At 32.3% G+C, this 4,441-nt stretch overlaps 1 long non-coding RNA gene across 1 annotated transcript; it reads left to right on the top strand.

The window, feature by feature from the left end:
* The first annotated feature begins 3,191 nt into the window (after positions 1–3,191).
* On the top strand, positions 3,192–3,874 carry LOC140919270 (uncharacterized). Its single transcript, XR_012161874.1, has 3 exons — positions 3,192–3,258; positions 3,366–3,434; positions 3,517–3,874. It is a non-coding gene; the product is annotated as an uncharacterized lncRNA (long non-coding RNA).
* Positions 3,875–4,441: the final 567 nt, after the last annotated feature.

Below are 4,441 nucleotides of genomic sequence, written 5' to 3'. Positions count from 1 at the left end.
AAGTGTTTTATGTCACCGATCCTGCTGATGATAAATGGTTTGTTGTCCTATAGACCAATAAAATAAGTGATGATAACAATAATAATGAAGATGTTGGTAATGATCTTTTCTTTGCAACATCACAACCACATGAAATTGATTCAACTGATGATGGTTTATATCTTAGAGATGATCATGATGAGGGAATTTGGATTAATCCATCGTTTCGTATCGTTAATGGACAAAAAAATGTGAATATCACCAGGAAAAGAAGAAGGGAATCTTAATGTATTTAATTGTTTTATATAAGCCATGTAATCTGAACTCAGTTCATGTAATTTAATTGTTTGATATGCCATAATTGAGCATTTTAGTATTTAGCTTGAACTGTAACTTAAGTGTTTAATTGTATAATCTTAGTGTTCATGTAATTTAGTGTTCGTGTAATTTAATTGTTTAATTGTTTAATCTTAGTGTTTTATACTAAGTTCATGTAACTTAAGTGTACGTTTGACCTGCCATAACTGATTTTCAGCTTATATTGAACTTGAAAAAGCTTTGTTTGAGTACTTGGAATTTTTCTTGAACTTAAACTGATCATCCCAATATGAGCCGATCATGTAATTTAGCATTGATATATATATATATATATATATATATATATATATATATATATATATCTAGGTATTTAACTAATTATTTGGAAGAAAAAAAAATCCAAATATAGGTATTTTATTTGAACTGAACTGAACAGAACATAAACTTGTAATTTTACAGCGCCTGTTACGTAAGAAAACATAGAGGTCATTTAAAGCGCTTTTTGGAGAAGAGTTGTAAAAGGCTTTTAAAAAATAAAATAAGGAGGTCTTTTACAGCGCTTTTGGACAAGCGCTTTAAAAGGCTTTTAAAAAAGCGTAGTAATAGGCTTTTAAAAAATAAAATAAGGAGGTCTTTTACAGCGCTCTTTTAAAAAAGCGTTGTAACAGGGTTTTATATATAACAGTAAACCGCTTCAATTTTCTCTTCATTACGTAAATTTCACTACACTTCAGTGTCCTCCTGCTCTTCAGTTTCCTCTTCATTGCGAACCCTACTGTCCCTACGAACCATATTGCCAACCATCTCCATTGGGAACCATTTCCATCTTTGTTATTATCCCTACGAACATTATTACCTACTCTTCTCATTGAAATTTGTAACCCTCATTGCGTAGTTCTGCGAACCCTACTCTGTCCTACGGACCGTTCGTATTTCTGCGCATTCTCGTTGTTCCTTCTTAAACGAAGCCGTAACCCTACGAACCCTACGTATTTCTTCGCACTCTTCAGGTATTGTATTTATAATTTTTTTTTGTCACTAAAATGCATGTTGAATTTATACTGCTATGTAGTTAGACTACTGCATGTTGAACTTGTTGAAGTTATACTGAACTGCATGTTGAACTTGTTGTAGATAAATGGATTCTAAAAAGGCTTTGGATCGTCAATATGAGGAAGTTGTTAATACTAAGACTTATGAAAATGAAGTTAAACGTGGTGCAACTATTATGCAAAATGTCATAAAAGCAAGAAGTAATGGCATAAAATTTGAGGTATACTATACTTTGTTTGCTGTTTATTTTTTATCTTTTTTGAAAGCATGTACTTACTATATGAGTTTATTAGGTGGGATGGAATGAAAGTGGCCAACCAATTGAGCCCAACAGTTCCATGTTGGTAAGTTATATTGGTGTTGTTATTCGTCATAATATCCCAATTACAATTGACGATTGGAGAGATAAGGCTTTGAAGGATGCAAAAGATATATTGTGGAATGATATAAAAGTAACTTTTTTACTCCACCTTTTTGTTACTTATAATTTTTTTCGTTTAAATACTTTACTCAAACTATTTCTTTATTTGATTTGCAGTCTGCTTTTAATGTTGATGAGGTGAGAAAAACTTACGTGCTTAGAGTTGCCGGAAAAATACACCGGGGATTTAGATCTCATCTGTCAAACTGCTACCTAAGAGATCGTGATGGAAATATGAATGTTGAAGCTCCAAAAGTATATAAACACTATATATCAAATGACGAATGGAGCGCATTTGTAGCTAAACATGCCGACCCCGCATTTGTGATAAGTGATTAATTTATTAGCATTTGTGTTTTATTATTCCTATTCATAGCGTATTTTAAATTTTTAAACGATTGTTATTTTTTTTATATAGAGTATAAGTAAGGTAAACCGCGAGAGGCCAAAAATCCAACGCATCCATACAAAAAATCTCGTATGGGATATGCACGTTTAGAGCAAAAAATTGTAAGTAAACATCACTTTTATATAATGTGGTACATTATAAACTATACTTTCTAACTAATATTTTGTTTATAATGTTAACAAATAGCTTTTGTTTATGTCTTAATGAATAGTTACAAGAGACCCAATCCAATCAACCATTGGGTCGTCATATTTTGTGGAAGGAGGCTCGTGTAAAGAAAGATGGAGTTGTTGATAATGAAAATGTTCAAAAAGTGATACAACTTTGTGTAAGTATATTTTCACTTTACTATTTTTTAATATTGGATTTTAAAAATGATATTGAACTTATCTATTTAATCTTACGTGTATTTTAGGAGAATCTAGAACAAAGTTCTGAAAATCAAGAGGACAACAAAAAAGTTAGTTGCAGGTACATACTCGGTAAAGTATTTAATGTGCTTGAATATTCTGGCCGCGTGAGGGGGAAAGAATTTGGCGTAACTCCAACCCGCTATTTTTCACAAGAGAAGCGCCCAAATCCATCTAATGAGGAAGTATTAGAGAAGCTCAAAGTCCTAATAGAGCAAGTGGCATTCTTGGTGAAGACGAATAATGAAAAGTAACTTCTGGATCAGCTCCAACGTGAAATACAAATGGAGAGTGAAAACGCTAGTTGCAACATTGGTCTTAAAAGTCTTCCCGAGGTGATTAATTACTTAATTAAATAAGAAATTCATTCAACCTAATTGTTTCACATACTTATGTATTAACCATTGATTTAGGGTGTCTCTACTTGCGTGTTGTATTTATCCTCCCCTACTCATCGCAAGGTTGGAAAAGGAACATTGTACAATACTTTGGGAGAAGTATTGCACAACACTCTGATCCCTGCCGACCATGTCAAAGTATCCCCCGTGATTGCTTTTGAACTAAATGCACCGTTGCCTATACTGGACAATGATGGAGATATAAAGTATTTGGGAGAAGCAATAAGTAGTTATGTGGCATGGCCCAAAAATCTTGTTGCCCTTGATAAAGTATGTTTAATTGATATGTATATTTAATTGCACGATATATGATTATGATTGATTATATTTAATTGCTGATTTTTTCCGATGTTAACTTTAATTTCACATTTATTTAGATTCATACAAAGTCTAAAGGGAATGACTAGAAGATTCCCCACAACGAGTCAGTCACGTCATCGGAAAAGGTTTGTCACATTTATTCTGGCAGATTTGTCATTTTTTTTCAGATTCAATTAACTAACAAACTGATTAACCTCATTTTTTCAGATTCAATCAAAACCACCCGCACAACAAATCTACCAGAATAAAGCCGCACCACAGTTGGATGTTCGTGGTAAAAATAAAGCTGGGAAGCTTCAAAAATTGGAGGTAACAAAGCTGCCAACATTCAAAAACTAGATCAGGGTAAATCATTTGTTGCTCCTAAAATAAGTCATCCACGTCTTGCTTGATTTGGGTCGTGTCTTGACATACAAGCAAAAACGAATATGGACAACAACGATTCACGTATCATAACCATGGAGAAAGCTATTTTTAGAGATGAGTATGAAGAACTACTTGAATAAAAGCACATATACGAACTTCTCAATCATAAGGAGCTGAGTGCTACTGTCATCAGCTTATACATTAGGTAAAATACTTTATTTAAGATAAAAATTACTTTTAATTGCATTTATTGGTAATTAATTTAATTTATTGGTAATTAATCTAATTTGACATTTTTATTGAAGGTTTTTGTATGAGAAGTTGGTGTGCACTCGCAAATTGTCAGATAGATTTTCATTCTTGTCTCCGCATAAGCTTTCAATGTTTAAACTCGATCCAGTTAATGTAAAGAATTATGTTGTAGATATACTATTGGGAAATAAAGAGAAGGATAAATTGTTCCTTGCGCCATATAATTCAGGGTAATTATATAGTCTTTATTTATATATTTTTTAATTTATGAGATCTTAATTTATTAGTTGTGTAAACACAATTGTCAACCAAATTTTTGTTGTTGTAGGGCACATTGGGTGTTGTTTGCAATCAATGCAACATCTGAAGTTATATACTATTTAGATCCCTTGCACGACCGTTACATCAATCACTCAGATATAAAGACTATATTCGACACGTAAGTAATATTTATTTATTTTTTACACACACACACACACACACACACACACACACACACACATATATATATATA

This window comes from Cicer arietinum, chromosome 2 (genome assembly GCF_000331145.2).
Source record: "Cicer arietinum cultivar CDC Frontier isolate Library 1 chromosome 2, Cicar.CDCFrontier_v2.0, whole genome shotgun sequence".
NCBI lineage: Eukaryota > Viridiplantae > Streptophyta > Magnoliopsida > Fabales > Fabaceae > Cicer > Cicer arietinum.
The sequence above is the reverse complement of the archived record's forward strand: the minus strand, read 5'-3'. Positions and strand labels throughout refer to the sequence as shown.